The following is a 19,730-nucleotide window of genomic DNA, read 5'->3' as shown; positions in this document are numbered from 1 at the left end:
AGGGAAGACATGGTAACGTGAGGGCGAGAGAGGGAAGACATGAGTTGAGGGTGAGGGAGGGCAGAATTAACTGTTTGAGGGCGATGGTGCTGGCCGGAACTGTACTCCCGGCTAACGCTTTTGTCCGTGCCGCCCTTATTAATTCCCGTTTTAAAGCACTACTTCTTAGGGTTAAGGTTCACGGGACGAACACGAAACGCGGGTGCAGCACACCTTCTCCGTCGCCGTGATCTACTACACCGCCCAAAATGCGCCCTTCTAACTCAAAAATCTTTTTTAAGTTGTGTTAAGTATTCGGTGAAACACCCTATATAGTGCTCTAAGAAGGAGGCACTGGCCGGGCCGTGCAGGTGGCCGCCAGTCAAACGGGAACCATGGTACCGCAGTTAAATTTTCATTATCAGCCAAGAGTCTGTCAGATGATCAGAGTGTAGAGTAAAACACGATGAAATTGTATTTAGTAAGGCTGTTGAATTCCCAAGTTTTAGGCCTTCTTGGCCGGAACGAAGTCAGATTTCAGCTCATTGAGATTTTACAGAATGGGCTGCAGCGCAAAAAAATGCCTTTGCGAAATTACACTGTCAAGTCAAAGCCTACTGGCGGCGTTGGTGTGGAATTTTTTATCCACGCTGTGAGCAGTTCCGTGCACTCATATCTTCTTTCTATGTTCCATTTTCTCTGGAACTGCCGTATAGGAAAGCGGGGCCGCAGGGTGGTGGGCAAATGCGACCGCTGTAGTATCACCATGAAAATAATGCAGCTCCTCAACCACATTGGTCTGAATCATCACTCGCTCCGCCTTGCATTTTACGATGTGCTAAAAAAGAAAAAGTTGTACTGCTCTCGAAATAACATCAACATCTCTTGGTTTATTTCTGCCCCTGGTAAGACCTGTGACGGCGTATTGGCGTGCCTGATTTTATGAACCAAATTTCTCGTATGCAAAGGAGGGAATTGGCACTAAAAGTTTGAGTAAGGCATAGACGTGCAAGCAAAAAAAAAATCATCAGCTGTTTCGCTCGGGCTTTACCGTAAATTATCGTGCGCTAGTGCCGTCAGTCCTCTTTCGCATGGATTAGCTTGACTTTCTATGCTGTTGCTCGGCGTGAACATGCTTACTTTGGTTGATATGTGATATGACGTAAGTTTGCGTGCTGTTGCATCATTTTAGACTTGTACTGCTGTAGAATTGGTTATTCTCTACATTTGTTATTCTCTAGAATTGGTTATTCTCCGTAAGCGGTTAAGCTTACGGACACTACCCTGCGATGACAGGTGCTGCCATCGGTGGGATTTGTGAGACCTGTTTTTCCCGAAGAATTTCTTGTGACTCACCATTAAATTGAACTGCCACGGTGGGCAGTTTGCTCACAATCCAGTGGGCAGCTTGTGGTGACGTCACAACGTCATGTGACCAAGGTAGCCCAGGTGCTAGAAGCAGGCATCGGACAGAGAGACAACCACTCTTCGCTGTATTGGAAGCGCTAGACCACTGAAATGAAAGCGACAGTAATCGTTCACTCCAGACAGGGGCAGTTATTCATTAGTATTATTCAGCCCAAATTCTGCATTTTAGCGAGTCGTTTGATTTTCAAGTGGCCATAATCAATAATGTATTATTTTAAGCGGGCGCATAAGAGCCTCACTGAAGCGTAAAACCGGCACCGCACCGGGCACAGAGTTTCTTTCCATTAACTAGAGGGAAAGCTGGCGGCGCTGCACCTGAGCCACCATGGACGCTCAAAGCATCACGGGGCGATGAGCTACTTGATGCGGGACAGTCAGATTTTTTCCGGAACACAGAGTGACGTTACTGAGATGTCCACTTCCGCACTCGCAGTGCGCCCCGCACGCAGACGACTTCGGCGTAAATGTAGTGCGCAAAAGCCATAGTAGCGAAAACGCAACTGCGCAAGACGCCAATAAAATGTTTCTGTTTTCCGAAATGCTGTGAAAAAACCTCTTAAAGTGTTCATGCGGCAATATTTTTTTAAACATAATTCTTTATAAAAGTGCGCCAGTTAAGCACGAAGTATTGACTTTTGTGGTCTGCAATACTTTCCAATAGGAGAGAAAGCAATCGCTTAATTTGGGAAACTTTACTTTTACGTGCCTTCCTGCTCGTTTGTTCCAATTTATAGACGGGTATGAAACGCTAGGGCATTCTTGATTATCGAAAAACGTTTGTTTTTCATTATTTTTTGGCCAAAAGTTGTGGTTCTGCAGTCGGTAGCTCTCAGCCCCATGATGCTTAGGGCTCCCATGGTGGCTGAGGTGGCCTCGAGCAACCTCCATGCAAACTCCCATAGGCGGGGCGCCAGCTTTCCCTCTAGTTATTAATGAGAAACTCTATGGCACCGGGGGAATACACTAAAGAAATAAAAACATTTAAAGCGGGGGGAGCGGGGATCCGAACCCGCGGCGTCACTAAAAAATCAAATCAGTTCGGCTGGCCGCTACTTCAGACCACTACGCCGACGCCACAGCTTTTATTAAACCATGACATTTAAAAATTATTAACTTTATAAATTATATTCCATTTACATTAACTTAATTACTTACAAAGCTTCTATAGGATACGCCAAGAAACACATCGCGAAAATACAGCAACAGAGCACTAGAAGCCAAGTATATCCTGAGTGCACCACCAAGGAGGAGTGTCACTCAAGTTTTAAGCCGGCCAATTCATACACTTCTATAATTTTAACAATCAGTTGGGAGAAATCCTAACATCCCGCATGTACGAATTGCCAAGCTCTCGTGCTGTGCTTGCAATGTCGTCGTCTTCGTCACGTAGCCACGTTCACGAGAGTTGTTGAAAGCTCCTGTCTCTCACGCTGTAGTTTGAAAGCGTGGTCTTCATCATATTCCATCCGTGCGTGTGGAAGTGTCGTCAGACGAGCATGTATCAAACCGCACGAAATGGCGCAAGATTAAAAGCAGTGGAATGACATGGAATGAGTGGAATGACATTGCCATCGAACCTAGTGCGATGGCAATGTCATCGGGTAATATTAAGCGGCTGACAAAATTTCCTTGTCCTGAGTGTATTCTGTAATTATCGTGTGCTTAGTACTTACTGTAAGCGTGATGGTAAACGCTACTGCATTGTTTTCTAAATGCTTTCGGCGTACATTAGTTTTTGTACACAGACACTACAACACACTGACTGATTCTAGCAGTCCATTTTAGCACAACAGGCGTGGCAGCAGCAAACGAGGCAGCATGCTAAGCAATCCTTTTTGCTTTGCCGTCCAAGATAGTCATTCCAAATCTGCACATTGCTGCAGGATTGACGATCGCTTCTTAGTGCTGTTTCCCTGCCCGCTGTGTGTACAGCGTTTCCATGCTTGTGTGATCGCATTACCAAAAGATAAGTTGTCTTGTGGCGGTGTTCAAACAAATCCTGGCCCGATTGAAAAACAAATGCGATCGTAATTTCTAGAAGGCCAGATCAAGGTTAATTCAACAATGGGGGACCTGCAGGCATCTCAAAACATCAAAAGCGTGGCTTTTTGGGCTTGTTGGTGCGCTCGTGTTGTTCCTTTCTTCTGTGTCCTGTCTACTCTGCGCTATAGTCTCTTGCTTGATCTCAAAACATAACTGAAAGTAAACTTTCCGGTATAGCTTCGCGAATTGATGGCACTGATAAACAGTTGTCGGGCCTAAATGTCTTAGCCACGAAGGTAAATGACACGGAATTGGCAATATCGGGACTTCAGGAGAAGCTTAGTACAGTTAGGAACTAGATAGAATACTAAGAGGACAGAGACAGGAGAAATAACCTGATCATTTAGGGAATAAAACTGATTAGCAAGGAGACTAGCGAGGAACTGGGAAAGGAAATAATTGATGGTGTTTTTTTTTCTGGAACAAGGTTAAATATTCAGTGGTGTTGAAAGATGCAACAGGGTGGGTAAAACGGAATAAATAAGGCACGATCAGTCATTTTTAAACTCCTCGACATCTGTAAAACTTTTCAGTATTACGATCATGCTTTTAACACAAATATACCAAAATCAGGTCACTATCCAAACACCGAAAAAAGCTCAAAATAATTAGCTCAGGACTTTTCTAAAAGAATTAGGGAAATACGGAAACAACAGTGGAAAAGGGGTGAAGAAGAGGGGAAAAAGGGCGCAAAGCTTTAAAGCTAATCTCTGTAAGCTAAGCGTTGATAGCGTATTGTGTGGATGAAACAAGAGTTCCTGGCTTTGGGCTTAGAATGAAATGAAATCAAACTGACTCCAGACTGAAATATCTCAGACCCTGAAAATACTAAATGATAATTCCAGAAGTGTCATAAACAAGACAACTGAGTTGGAGGCTGTTCTGCGTTTGCATGGCCCTGAAATAGCGGTTTTCCCAGAAACTTGGCATAATAATACGCTGTTCATTACCATTAGTTTGTACCGAAAGGATCGTGATGGTGGAGGTAGAGATGTCAGCATTCGATTTAAATAATCCCTGCGATTTTTACCAATGCCTGATGTACCCAATGTAGGGTACATTTTGTGCACAACGTACTGTGGAATTGTTAGATATATTGGTGGAGCAATGTACAGGCCCCCCAACTCTACAGTTTCCGTATTATAGGAAGCGAAATAAATTTGTGCACGAATCTAAACTCGATAATTGTATTATGCTGTCAGGATATTTCAGTTTGCCTGAAGTAGACTGGTCAAATTTTTCAGTTACAAAGCATGACCCCCAAAGTGAAGTTATGTTGGACATTGCTTTTGCCTTCGACTTATATCAAGTTGTTGACGAAAATGCCATATTTAAGGGCAATTCTCAAACAATGCTCGACCTTTATTTTGTTAGCGGATCAATTACTGCCAAGACAATTAGCCAGATAGTAGATGGAATATCGGACCACAAAGCCGTAGTACTCACTACTGCAGACGCCGCTTTAGAAAAGAAACCTAAATATTGATCGTATCGAAATTTTTTTCTCGAGCTTTTCTCGAAATACATTATAAGTATATCGGACTCATTATCACTAATGACTTCGCTTGGACTACGCACATTTCCTACATAATGGCTAATGTTAATCGCAAGTTGTTCTTTCCGTGGAGAGCTTTGAGACTTTCTACTCCTTCTATCTGACTGCTCGCATACAGAAACAAAATTCTGCCGATACTAGTCTATGCATGCGTTATTTGGAACACTCTCACTAAAACTTACACTAATAATATAGAAATCTGCAATGAAAAGCAGCTCGCTTTATAATATATTTGGATGTAGGTCAGTGACAGAACTCTTAACTAAAGAGGACTTGCCCCCATTGACGCAAAAAAACCGCATGTCACGATTAAAATTCCTCTTTCATTTTATTAACCGCCACAATAAGACAGACATCACGAGAATAATTTCTTTTTCATCTGGTTATAGCACTAGGCCAAGGCATAACCGCACAGTAACGCCATTTAGCACGTGTAATAACCGTTTTAAGTATTCTTTCTTGCCACGAACAGTAACTGAACGCAATTTCCTAATCAATGACCACGTTTCAAAATCATCTGTGTTGACATTTCTTTCAAGTGTTGTTCAAAAATATGTTTTGTATGCTTATTTCGCAAAATTTTCAAGGTACGTTATATGAATTTGTTCTTGTGTTGATTGCCTCTGTTATTAAGTAGTGTTTACCTATCTGTATCCCACCTTGCGAAAATCCACAGTGGGGTTTGCAGTATAAGCAAAACGAATATAAAAAGCAATGAAGTGCAATGCTTACGTATGCATGCAGTGCGTGCCAGAAGTAAAGACAAAATGATATCTTAGGTCCAACTGTAGTAACTGTCTCGGCTTTGTCTCACGTATTAGCTCGAACAGCTCACACACACCTACCCGCATACAGAGAGCAGTATAAGCATCTAGCCTCTCCTTAATGGAGCCTTGAGGGCTTGTCTTGTATGTTTATTTCTGAGTAATATCGCCAGAAGTTCCAGACTAGAAAATATAACTCGAATTTGAAATGACTTAGTGAGGGTGAGGGAGGGCCAGCAATGTTTTCAAATTGAGGGTGTGGGCCAGGGAGGGCCGGATAAAATTTCAAAATGAGAGCGAGGATGAAAGAGGGCCACAGATACAAAAGTGAGGGTGATGGAGGAAGAGTAAAAATGAGGACATTTGCCCACCTCTGGCTCACACCATGCGATAACTTTACCAAATGCATTATTTAAAACTGTTTGGTCAGTACCACTTTCAACTTCAGAATAAAGAACATGGTCATCAGTATCCAATTTTATTACAACAGGAATGTATTCCACAATATCATTAATTTAAAATAGAAATAAAACGCGTCTAAACACCGAGCTCTGGGGAACGCCAGAGTCAACCGAAAATGATTTAATCTGTTCGTCATTGAATACAACGAATTGATGGCGATTGTTAAAGTAGGCAGATATTCATTTGAGGATATGAAAATATTTGCGCAATCTATCCAATTTGAACAATAGTTTTTTTTTTGCCAGAAGCCTTGTCGAATGCTTTGCAGAAATCCGTGAAATCGGCGTCTGTTTCGTTACCATTAGTTATTGGTGCACTGATGTAGCAAACTCGTGCGCTGTTTCCACTAATTTTGTGCATGATGAATGGCCTCTCCTAAAGCCATTTCCTTTCCCACAAAAAACAATTTCAGTTTCAGGTACCCGCCGCAGTGGCTCAGTGGTTAAGGCGCTCGGCTACTGATCCGGGGTACCCGGGTGCGAAATCGACCGTAGTGGCAGCGTTTCGATAGAGGCGAGACACTAAGGCGCCCGTGAAGGGGGCGAGGCGGCGGAGTTGGTGGTGGCGGTGAAAAGCATTTATTTAGCTATATTTACAGAAAGATGCTCGGGGAGAGGCCCCTAGTGGGTCTCGCCCCTTACAATACAAGGTGGATTTCATCATTCCGGGAACCCGTTGGTCCTGACCGCTGCGCAGGTCCGCCGAACCAGGGCCTGTTGGGCCGAGAGTTCCTGGCAGCCGAGCAGAGCCGCCTCCCAGTCCTCTCGGGTAAGGAAAGGGGTGATGGGAGGGAGAGAAGGATTTTGCCTGCATGCCCAAACCATGTTAAATGTGTCGGCCACCTCCCCACTGAATGATGAGCGGCCGTCAAAATAAGAATCAAAATACTTGAGAACCGCCGGGCAATGCAGGGTGTTTGTAAAGAGGCTAAGGATGGTTCGTTTGCCAGCTTTACTCAATTATAGTGCTCTAGAACCAGGTTCCAGAGCGCTCTAACCCAGTCCATTCATACGAAACGGGTAGCGCCGGTGTTCGGCACTACAGTACTCTCTTGGCAATCTTGGTGTTACTAGAAGGCAAGCCAGAATTCCAGACAAGTACTACTAGCCTCGCCTGGGTCCTGACATTCCGCATTACGTCCGCACTTGCCGGGATTGCCACCACCGCAAGGTTCCGCCCGTGAAGCCAGCCGGATTCTTCAAGCGCAATGAGCCGCCTTCACAGGCGTGTCGTTAACAAGTCGGCACGGACTTTCTCGGGCCCATTGCTACATCAGGCTCCGGAAAAAGATGGACGGACGGACGGACGGACGGACGGACGGAAGGAAGGAAGGAAGGAAGGAAGGAAGGAAGGAAGGAAGGAAGGAAGGAAGGAAGGAAGGAAGGAAGGAAGGAAGGAAGGGAGGGAGGAAGGAAGGAAGGAAGGAAGGAAGGAAGGAAGAAAGAAAGGAAGGAAGGAAGGAACGAAGGAAGGAAGGAAGGAAGGAAGGAAGGAAGGAAGGAAGGAAGGAAGAAAGGAAGGAACGTCTCCTTTGAAACTGGGTGACGGTACTTGCCACTATGCTCAGTTTTTCCTTTATTTTTTTATTTAACTGTGCTGCAAGCTGTTAATAAAGTTCGCAATTTTCTTTAAAATGCGTCTTCCTACACTTTTAAACTTATGTCACCTATCCGCTTTTGAGCCACTAATTTTCCAATCTCTTTTTGCTAATTTCCACCGCAGATTTATTTACATGAGCATTGTTATCTCTGAACCCTAGGGCCTCAGGAAGAGTGACTGTGCCTAAATCGACGTCAGGATGGATACCATCACATTGTATTATGAGGTGTTCTACTGTTTCTAGAGATTTACCACATACAGCACATGTGCCATCTTTGTTGAATTTCTTTTTGTAGCTGCGCGTTCTTAGACACCCTGACCTAAATTCGAAGAGGAGCGCACTGCCTTATGAGTTATCATAAAACGTTTCCTTCCTGATCTGCCTTTTCCAGTATCGATATAGTTCTACACTGTGCTTCTTTTCTACTGAATCAATCCAAGTTTTACCTACAGCGTTTTCAACCTGTCGTTTATTGCTATTTCTTTTCCCTTCCTCGTGTCCGGCATACCTACTGGTTAGCTTCCTAGTTCCTTTCCGCCACTGTGTGTCAACGCTCTTTCTGTATAGGTATTTAATTACCTAAGCTGCCCACCTGTTATCGTCCAGTTTTCTCAGGCGTTCTTCGTATAGTATTTTACATTGAGCTTCCCGTGCTTCCAACGATGGCCAGCACATATCCCCCTGTACTCTCTCGTTTGTGGTTTTCCCGTGGGCACCTAGTGTGAATCTTGTACTGTGCGATGTCAGTGCACGTTAAAGAACCCCAGGTGGTCGAAATTTCCGGAGCCCTTCACTACGGCGTCTCTCATAGCCTGAGTCGCTTTGGGACGTTAAACCCCCATAAACCTAGTGTGAATCTTCCAACAGCTCTCTGATTTACTTCTAATCGCGACTGAACTTCTGCCCTTAAGCATAGAACCACATTCCCGAAAGTAAGCCCCGGCACCATTATTCCTTTCCAAACACCTCTCAATACTTCATACCGGTTCTACCACCACAATGCCCTATGTTTCATTATGCCGACAGCTCATCGCCCTTTTCCTATGAGAATCTATTTGTGCTTTTCCGTGTACACCTGCCCTTCGTTTACCTATTCCTAGAGATATTTGTATTCGGCCACTCGGGGTATTTCATGGCCTTCTATTGTAAGCATATGATCAGTCATATCGTAGAAAATCATCACACCTGACTTAGTTGCGCTAAGACTGAAACCTAAGCTCTCTCCTTCTCTCCACAGCAATTAACCAGAGTTTGCAAATCTTCCTGGCTATCTGGTAACAGTACGATATTGCCCGCATATTTAAAACCGGCCGTCTTTGCTCAACAAACTTTCTGCCTAATCTGTACGACAGATTATAACCTAGATGCTTCCCTGTAGCCTTCTTTCCATACTTATCATATATAACATGAACAGCAGCGGTGATATAGGACAACCTTGCCTCAGTCCTTTGTGCACCTCGACACTTCCCCGTACTCTTAATCCCTTGCCATGTTATTTCAACTTTATTTTCTCGATATTCTTCCTGTAGAACATCTATAACCTCGTGATCGATACCATCATCTTTTAATATGTTTCACAGGAGTTGCCTGTTTACGTTGTCGTATGCACCGCCTACGTCCAGGAAGGCTAAATACAGAGGTCTGTTTTGCACCTTAGCTATTTATATGCACTGGCAAAGCACGAACTGGCTATCGCCTAAGCGCATACCACTTCTGAACCAGTTCCGAAGTTCTCCGAGTATTCTATTACTTCATGCTCGGGACTAAATTTTTATTTCGCCTGCATCGCCAGCCTAATTACAACTGATGTTATCGTAATCGGTCGGAAGGATTTTATATTAATCTTATTGCCTTTTCCTTTACAAATCAAATCCATTTTACTCTGTTTCCAGCTGTGCGGACTTGCTTTTATCAGCGTTTTCTTGCCTCTTGGGCCAAGTTCAATATTTAGCTCGATTGGAATTTCGTCTATCCCTGTGGACGTGCATTTCGGAATATTTGTTTCCGTCTTTTTCTACTTATGATTCGTCAGTTCTAAGCTTACCAGTCTCAAGCGTAGAGTGCGCGGGTCAAGCGTAGAGGGCGCGTCTCCACAGTTCGGGCACTGTAACCCGTTCCATCGTATGGTGGTCATGTTTGATATGTAACCGGTGCAAGACGTGGCGACCGGACACGGTCTGGTCGAGACACGTGTCTTGGTTAATGAGATGCGCCTCGCTACGTTCTAGATAGGTGTTCAGCACCCACAACACGAGGAGTCGCGCGTTCGAAGTGAAAATCGGGGGGTCGAGGTCTCTGTAGGATTTTCTGCGCAGTACAGTTTTTTTGGCTTCGGACGCCGAGGCGTGCGGACGTGTCTTGCGTGCGCTCCACGGTTTTTCGATGTTCCTGGCGGATTTATGCTTGTGCTCAAGCCAACTTCGACTGGAATCATCAGCGGAAGTCGCCAGGATCACCTGGATACCGAAATTGCGGCAAGTGGACCCAATTTTCGGCTATTTTCCACTTTGACTCGTCTCCCGACGGCTGCGTTCGACCTAGCTTCCACTCCGACCACTGCCCGCCGGCCAAGCGTCAGTGCGCCTCGCCGCCGACCCCTGGGACTTAGCACGGTCGGATATTTTCGGCGAAAATGCAGGTTGTTGTTCAAGGGGAGGATATTTCTCCCGAAGAATTTTCCGATAAGGTTGGTTGGTTCACGATCAACACAAATCAGCAACGCGTCACCCAAGATGGCAGCCGCGAGGGAGAAGGCCAAGTTGTCGGCTCGGACAAGATGGCGGCCACGTGAGCACCAAATCAATCAAGATGGCAGGGAGGAAGTTGGCGCTGCGCTCCGTGGCGTCACAGCATCACGCCTACCTACTGGCCTGCATAAGGTGATAATCCGACCGAGCGGAGGATTGAAAGCTCTATCTTTGGTTGGAGATGTGAAGATGTATGAGATTGTGCGAGTCGCTGCGGGCGTGAATCTGAAGGAGGCTAAGGAATACATTATTCAACTTAACACCAAGCAAAACACCATTTTGGTCGGCACCATGAATGAAGAAAGAATGCATCGGCACCTGAAAATAAAAACACTTCAGGTTGATCAGAAAAGCACGACGTAAACGCCTACCGGTCAGCCCCCGAGGGTAGTGTCAAAGGAGTTATTCCTGGGATTCCGGTGGAACACACGAAAGCACAGATTCTGGACAACCTGGATTGTTCAAGGAACCCCAAAATGAGAGGGATCAGAAGAATGGGGAAGACATCGACCTCAGTTCTGTTACTCTTCGTCGATGAGAATGTGCCGTTTTGGATTTATTATGGAGGCGGGCTCCTCAAGTGCTTCTTCTACAAAAAGAAGTTTGAAGTGTGCAACGCATGCGGACGCCTTGGGCACCACTCTGATGTATGTCCGGACCCAGACAACGTCAAGTGTCGCGGCTGCGGTACGGTGAAGCCACCGGATGGACACGTGTGCGATCCCAAATGTGCTCTTCGTGGAAAGGGACATGAACTGGGAAAAAAGAAGTGTCGCGAGATCTACTGAACTCCGTACATCGTCAAGAAACGTCAGTGGGAGCGGAAGCTCCAAGAAGAGGAGGCAAAGAAAACACCCCCGCCTGGGCGGAAAAGCCGCTCAAGGAGCCGGGAGGGCTTCCGGAGCCGCTCCGACTCCTTCCCTCGCCTCGATCTCCCGGGCCGTTCCATCTCCAAGGGCTGCTGCAGCTCCGGGGATCGCTCCGGCTCCAGAGGCCACTCCGGGTCCAGGGCAAGATCGTCGTCAAGGCCGAGGACTGAAACCAACAGGCAAAGGGAGGTGAGCTGGGTAGATAAGGTCTCCCCAAAAAATACGGAGTCCGAGGAACTAGCCAAGATGAGAATCATGGTAGAGAAACTCACTAAAAGAGTAGATGACCTCGAAAAGGAAAACGCTATGCTAAAAAGGGAGAAGAAAGTAGCTAACGCAGTCAAAACAGCTAACACGATTAAAACCCACTCAACCGATAAAAGCACTGTGGAGATACAGGTAGATGACACCCGCTCCCCACCTCTGAAAAGGAACCTAGGCGCGAACGCGTCAAAAGAGCCCACAATGGCAGATCTATGCAAGAAAATGGACGACTTCTAGGCGAGCTGGGAAGCGGAGTTCGCAGCAGTCTTCCAAGCCATCCAGGCGCTATCGGAAGAAAGCCAGAAACACAGGGCGGATATGGTGAGCATTAATAACTGGCAGAGGGAAACAGAGCAGAAGATACATGGTGTATCACAGACGGCTGCGACCCTAATACCACTGGGTGACAATCCATAATCCAATCATGGCCAGTCACAATAAACACACGATTTGGCAGTGGAATTGCCGCGGGTACCGTCGCAAAAGGGCGGTCCTACAGCAGCTCCTTCTTGGCAAAGACAATCCGGACGTAATCGCTTTACAAGAAACTGCGGGGATGGCAAAATTATCGGGCTACCTATCATTTAGTAAAGATGATGGAAGATCCGGGGTAGCCAACCCTGGTCAGGAGAAACTTAGCAGTCGTTAAGCATGACACGGAGGTTATCAACGTAGACCACGTCCTTGTTGAACTTATTCCAGCAAAAAAGAAAGAAGGCAGCCTCTTTGTTCTCAATATCTATAGCAGCCCGAAACAGAGGAAGGCCTGATTTGGACCTCTTCTCCAAAAACTCTGCGTATTGCCAAAAGACAAGCTTTGGTAGTGGTGGGAGACTTCAACGCCCAACACGCTGCCTGGGGTACACAGAAGAAGGAGTTACGGGAAGGGAACTCTGGCTGGAGGCACAGCAAGAGGGGCTCACCTTAATGACCAACTCCCAAACCCCCACTAGAACGGGGAACAGTGCCAGCTTAGAAACCTCACCCGACCTCACCTTCGTCAAAAACGTGGGAGATGCAACATGGGTGAATACCCAGGAAAACCTAGGCAGCGGTCACTTTATTCTCGAAACAGTGGTGAGCGCTGGCCCTGCCAGGAGAAAAGGCAGAAACAAGCTAATCGTTGAATAGGATGCCTTTCGCGAAATAAGAAGCGAGACGGAAGTGAGTGAGGTAAGGGATATTGATGAATGGGCTCAAAAACTGGGCCAGGACGTCAAGAACGCAACCAAGGTGATAACGGAGGGCTCTGCACTGGAAATAGCGGACAGCCACCTCTTCCAGGTGTGGGAAGCTAAGCTCAGCATGGAAAAACGGCTCAGGAGGCAAAGGTGGAACCGCAATCTCAGGAGACAGATCGCTAGGCTCAATAAAAATATAGAATATTACGCGCTAAAACTAACCAGGCAGAACTGGGAGTCCACCTGCGATAGGATGGACGGAAATATAGGCCTAGCTAGGATATGGAATCTACTCCGCTACCTGCTAGATCCACAGGGCTGCAAAACAGCGCAGCGACAGAACCTTCAAAAAATTCTTCACTTGTACGAAGGTACGGAGGTAGAGCTAATGAAGGAAATACAGGGGAGATACAAAGGGGGGTGGTGGTGGTGAAAACATGTATTCAGAACGAACAGGAGGTGTTTGGATCAGCCCGTAAGGGATCGATCCTTACAAACACTAGGTGGAGGTCGCTATTTTGGGACCCCAGTGGCGGTAGCCGCCGCCCGGGCGCGCCCGACTAAGGCTTGTTGGGCCTGTAAGTCGTAGCAGCCGAGCAGGGTCGTCTACCAGTCCTCCCAGGTTGAGTTGGGGATGGGGGGAATGGCCGGGTTGGAGGGGCAGGCCCACACCATGTGATAGGTGTCCAAAGACACCGCGCTACAGTGCGGGCAGTTGCCGCTAAAGGAGGGGTCGAAATGCTTTAGGGCTGTCGGGCACAGCAATGTAATGGTGAAGAAGCGGAGAAGGAGCCGCTCATCCGCCTTCATGAGGCCTTTACATGGGCTAGGGTAAAGGCGATGGCTATCTTGATAGCAGGTTGCGATATTTTTGAACGTATAGACCGGATTAACATCGGGTTGCTGATCAGGTGGGGAGGAGAAAACAGCCCGGTGAGAGAGCGCGCGGGCGGCTGCGTCTGCTGCCTCGTTTCCTGCCAATCCCTGATGAGCAGGGGCCCATATGAGGTGACGGTGTGCGGGGTCCCGTATGCAATTTTGGTATATTCGTTAGGCTAGGAAGGGAGTGCAGCCTTGTTCGACGTTTTGACAGGCCCCTCGCGAGTCGGTGATTATGTACTTTGAATTGGAAAGTGAGGCCGCGAGAGCAATCGCGACCTCTTCTGCTTGTGTTGCACTGCGGGCTCTGAAAGTGAGGCCGTTAACTGTGTTGCTGTAGTGAACTACCGCGGCCGTGTACCATCCCCCGTGGTGAGGGCCGGAGGCGTCCACGTAGTATACACCTGTTTTGTTGCCATAATATCGGGCTAGCGCTTCCGCTCGTGCCAGGCGCTGACCATTATGGTCTTCATGTGACATGTTTGCTGGAAGAGGCCGCACGTGGAGGGCACGTCTCCACAGTTCCGGGATGTGAAACCTGTCTTCCATTGGAGGGGTGTGTTGGATATGGAGTCAAGCAAGAAGGCGGCGACCCGACTCCGTTAGCGACCAGCGCGTGTACTGGTAAGGTGCGCCTCCCGGAGCTCCCGGAAAGTATTCACCACCCCAAGGGCCATAAGCCGGCTGTTTGAAGTAGTGATGGGGAGGTCAAGGGCACGTTTAACAATTTTGCGAAGGACGACCTCAAGGGCGTCCTCCTCTTGTTTCTGTAGGTGGAGATAAGGGGTCGAATAGAGAATTCGACTAGTTACGAAGGCGTTTGCCAGCCGCAAGGCATCCTTACTTCGTAACCCTCCGCGTTTGTTGGAAACCCGGCGGACCATGCGGCCCACCTGGTCCCCCACCTTACGGAGTTTGGCCAATGTAGTGTCTGGCCGCCTGTGTTTGTGGATGTAGAGTCCGAGTACCCGTATCTCATCACTTTCGTGTATGGGACCACTCTCGAGAGAAAGAGATATTTTAGTTGTGCACTTTTGTGAGGGGCGGAGGTGCACAAATTCCGATTTTTGAGGGGAACATTGAAGACCGCAGCGGCGGGCGTAGCGGTCTACTATCGTCGCCGCTGTTTGCAGGCCGGTTTCAATGTCCCCTGTGCTGCCCTGTGTGGCGCACAGAGTGATGTAATCGGCGTACAGGGCGTGCCGCACGCCGGCGACACCACCCAGCTGGGCCGGCAGGTGCATCATGGCCAAATTGAAGAGCAGCGGGGAAAGTACCGCGCCTTGAGGGGTTACCCGCGTGCCGAGTAGGTAAGGACCATGCTCTCTATCTTGAATTCGAATGCAGGAATGACGATCCATTAAAAATTGGCTTATGTATCGGAATGTGTTGAGGCCACAGTCGGTGTGACTTAGGTTAGTGAGTATGATCTCATGTGTTACATTGTCAAATGCCCCTTTAAGATCCATGGCGAGTACTAGCCGGTCATTATGGGGGCATTCGAGGGGTTCAAGGACTTCCCGATTGAGTTGCAGGAGGACATCCTGTGCGGATCTGTGTGGGCGGAATCCGAACATGGTGCTCGCAAGGACATGTTTGTGTTCAAGATATGTAGATAACCGATCCCGCACCATCGTCTCCATTAGTTTGCCCACACATGAGGTGAGAGAGATGGGGCGGAGGTCATCTGTGTCAATTGGTTTGCCAGCTTTAGGAATAAAAGTAACCAAAGCCGTTTTCTATTCGATTGGCAGGGGGGTGTCCCCGCGCCAAATCGCATTGACGTATTCCAGGAGGGACTGGTATGCCAAGTCTGGCAGGTTCGTCAAAAGCTTGACGGTGACCTTATCCCGTCCTGGCGCAGTGCCCCGTTTCATTTTGACGAGAGCCGCCCGCAGATCATGGAGCTGGAAAGGTTGATCCAGCTCCCTGTTTTCTCTGCCTGCAAAGGAGTACGCAGATCCACGCGGGTCTTGGGCTGTACACAGATGCTGATCCAGAAGTTTCTGTGCCAGTTGAGTCGTGTTGCCGGGAAAAGCGTGCATGGCTCGCTGCAAATGTTTTTGTGTTTCGGTTCGTGTTTGGGTTGGGTCGATTAGGGCTCGAAAGAGACGCCACGTGTTTCGGCTGGACATTTGTCGCGCGGCCGTGTTGCATCTATCTACCCAGTTGGAGTCGGCGAGTTGGGCCGCGTACTCTGCCGCTTTCTGGGTAAGCTCGGCAATTCGAGCTCTAAGCTTCCTATTGTGTTTTTGGCGTCGCCAATGGCGGACGAGGCTGCGACGGGCTTCCCAGAGGTGTAGAAGGTGGTTATCCACGTCCGTGACCGCCTCTGAGAGCTGGATGTGTGTTTCATGCGAGGAAAGGTGTGCCAGCAGCTGTTGGGACCATGCTGTGTAGCCTTGCGCGGAAATGGGTGTATTATAAAGTGAGTTAAAATTTTTCCTGATATTCGTCCAATCTTGGATACGGGTTTGTGTTCTGGGACGCTTGAGGGGGCGTGTGCGTAGTGTAGTGTTAACGATGCAGTGGTCGCTACCGAGGGTCTCCTCGGTGTTGAGCCAGTCTGCGTGTCGTATGTTGCGAGTGAAGGTTAAGTCCGGGCACGTATCCCGTGTCACGGAGTTTCCTAGCCGTGTTGGGTGTACGGGGTCCGTGTGGAGGGTGAGGCCCAACGTGGACGCAAGCTCCGCCAGCCTACGTCCGCGCGATTTCTCCTTGCGATACCCCCACAGCTGACTGGGAGCGTTAAAGTCGCCCACAGTCAGCAGGGCATCGCGGCCCGCTACTCTTAGCGCGCGGCTAAAGTGGTCCGCAAAAGTCACTCGCTTGAGTTTGGGAGCGCAGTACACGTTGAGTATATGCAACGGCGGGTCCCTGCGGCGGAGTGGTAGGATAGTCACCATTACATAGGAATACTCGAGCTTGAGGTCGAGATCCACTAAGTTGGCTGTGTAGGCTTTGTGAACGGGAAGACATGACGCGGGATCCTGTTGGAACGTCGTGTAATTTGAAAGTGTGGCGCCCAGGCCTGGCTACTGGAGGGCAACCACGGCTGGTAGGGACTCGAAGGTTTCAAGGTAGAGGCGGAAATTGGCCCGCTTAGTGCGGTTTTTAAAGCCTCTACAGTTCCATTGTGTTATGGAAGTTGATATGGCCGAATTGGAGATGGCGGAACTCTTCTGATTAAGGTGTCTCGCCATGATTTAAAATTCTTGAGGGGGAGGAGGAGAGATCGGCTGCCCCAGAGCCAGCTACTTGCGCCATCAAGGGGGTGATGATGGAAGGAGCGGGGCAGCTGTCCTCATTGCCCGAATCAATAATCAGACGGTTGAATTTTGAAGGACGGGATACGTCCCTAATGGGCCCCGTCCGACGGAGGAGGCGGGGGTTGTCCAAGATGTGTTTTGATACTACCGCGGGGACGGCAGATGTGACCTTGGTCAAGATTTGGTCCATGGCGGTCTCGATCATAGATCGTAATTTAGAGGTTAAGCGCTCCTCCATCGCGGAGATGGCTGTCACGAGGGCAGGCGAGATCTGCGCGTCGCTTTCCATTGCGTCCGAGTTCTGCGGGCTCGGAGCGGCGGACGCCAATTTTGATTCTAAATTTTTAATTTTGTTGAGCAAAAGCTCATTCTGTGCCCGGAGCACGTCGATCTGTTTTTTGTATTCAGCGTCGAGTGCGGAGACGGTAACTGGGGAGGAGGGGGAATGGGAGGCGGAGGAGGCGATCTCAGCCCAGCTGCTCACCTGTTGTTTGCCGTGTTGAGACGCTGATGCCCGGGCGCCGGCAGCGCCATTTGTCTTGAGCGCCGGGAAGTGGCCAGCGTTCCTGCCGCTGGGCGGTGGCGGTGGGGCGTAGTCATGTTCCCGGGCGGTGACTTCACCGAGGATGATGATGATGACGTTTTGTTGTCGATGGCGTCAGCCCCACGCGGCGTTCCGCCACCGGCACCTGAATTGGGATGACTTGGCTGCCGGCCAGGTCGCTGTTTTCCAGGGAGCTCTGGGCACCTAGCTTTGCGGCCGGGCACCTTGAGCTGCCTGAATTTCCCCGTGCAGTCCCGGGAGTTGGTGGCGTGGGCTTGCCCACAGACTGCACAGGACGGAGTGCACTTATGCGGTGTCTTCACCCCGTCGACGGTCGACACCGCACGGCCACACAGGCCACAATTTTGATCCGGGCAGGGGCATGTGTCCGCTCGGCTACTGATCCGGAGTTCCCGGGTGCGAACCCGACCGCGCGGCTGCGTTTTTATGGAGGCAAAACGCTAAGGCGCTCGTGTGCTGTGCGATGTCAGTGCACGTTAAAGATCCCCAGGAAATTATTACGGAGCCCTCCTCTACGGTACAACTTTCTTCCTTTCTTCTTTCACTCCTTCCTTTATCCCTTCCCTTACGGCGCGGTTCAGGTGTCTAACGATATATGAGACAGATACTGCGCCATTTCCTTTCCCCCAAAACCAATTATTATTATTAACCAATCTTCAATTTTCTTAGAAAGCAAAGGGAAGCCGCATAACTGAGCCCCCAGGGACAGTGGACACCTGAATCGCGCTTTAACCTACGTGGCGTGGCAAAATGTGCGCGGCATGAGTTGGCATTCACAACGATGCAGCAGAAACACGGCACTGAAGTTATATATAGACCATCGGCGCTCGTTGTGTTGATTGCCTTTGGCGTTGACAAGGTAAGGGAATGTATAAAGGAAGAGTGAAAGGAGAAAGGAAGAAAGAGGGGCCGTAGTGGAGGTCTCCGGAATAATTTCGACCACTTGGGGATCTTTAACGTGCACTGACGTCGCACAACATATGGGCGCCTTAGCGTTTTTCCTCCATAAAAACGCAGCCGCAACGGTTTGGTTCGAACCAGGGAACTCCGGAGCAGTGGAAGCCTCAATCGCGCTTTGAGGTACGTGGAGGTAGTGAGAGAGAGGTGTGGACTGCATGCATTAGCCCCGACAATGTTGTGGCAGACAAGCGGCAGTGCGTTCATTAGGCCACCAGACTCCCGCGATCGACCAATAAAGCCTGGACTCCATGTACGCGGAATTAACGCGAAGGCGACGGCGGCAGGCGACGAGCGACGCCGTCGCGCGAAGCAAAATGCATGTGTCGCTTGCCGTGTCGCTCGGATCTACACCCACAGAAACTTCGCTCGTCGCCCGGAAGTCCCCCAGGCGACTGGCCAATCAGAACCCCACAAAGCCGATTCCGGTTTGTCCACGGTTTCTCACGGATACATCTCACGAGACCAGCGCGTCATCTTGGTCATCGCCACCGTCGAGAAAATATTTGGTCTCTTAGCTGAGAGGCAGGCCCGCATGATTTATATAATTAAAACAATCTACTTGGTTGCGGAGGGCTAACAGTATTTGGAGCGGGCTGCGCGAGTGCAGGGAGAGATGCGTGTCGATCCGCGGGTACCGGCGCTCGATCCACCGTGCCGCAGCGCTCCAACTGTATGTAGTTGCAGAAACACTCGCGGCGCGCATTCTCACTGGTATATTATAGTTCGCTCACTTACAATCGGATTGCGGTGACAGTTTATGGGAGTGTTTTTACCAAGCCGGAGTGCACAGGCACCGAACGAAAGCACATCTCCCCCGTGAATCCGTGATGTGCCTTCGTCTCCGCAAGCACGCCGTTGATTATCTCCACTGCCGCTACACCGCTGCCGTAGAGGAAATATTTCTTTTGCCATATGATGCACACACAAAAGTTTGAGACAGACCAGGTTACGGGCGTGTCTATAAGCTTGAGAGCACAAAGCACGGCGTCCGCTGCCCACGTCGCGGGTTCGCGCGCTTGCCGCCTTCGCTTGCATGGAGGTTGCCCACAAGCGACGGAGCGAGCGTCGCCTTGCCGCCTTGTCGCGTCGCTCGCTCTTTCGCGCTCATGGAGTCCGGGCTTAAGTGCCACCTGCCAGGGTGGCAGGGTGGGCGCACTGCTTATCC

This window comes from Amblyomma americanum, chromosome 4 (genome assembly GCF_052857255.1).
Source record: "Amblyomma americanum isolate KBUSLIRL-KWMA chromosome 4, ASM5285725v1, whole genome shotgun sequence".
Lineage (NCBI taxonomy): Eukaryota > Metazoa > Arthropoda > Arachnida > Ixodida > Ixodidae > Amblyomma > Amblyomma americanum.
Note: the sequence above shows the minus strand (reverse complement) of the source record.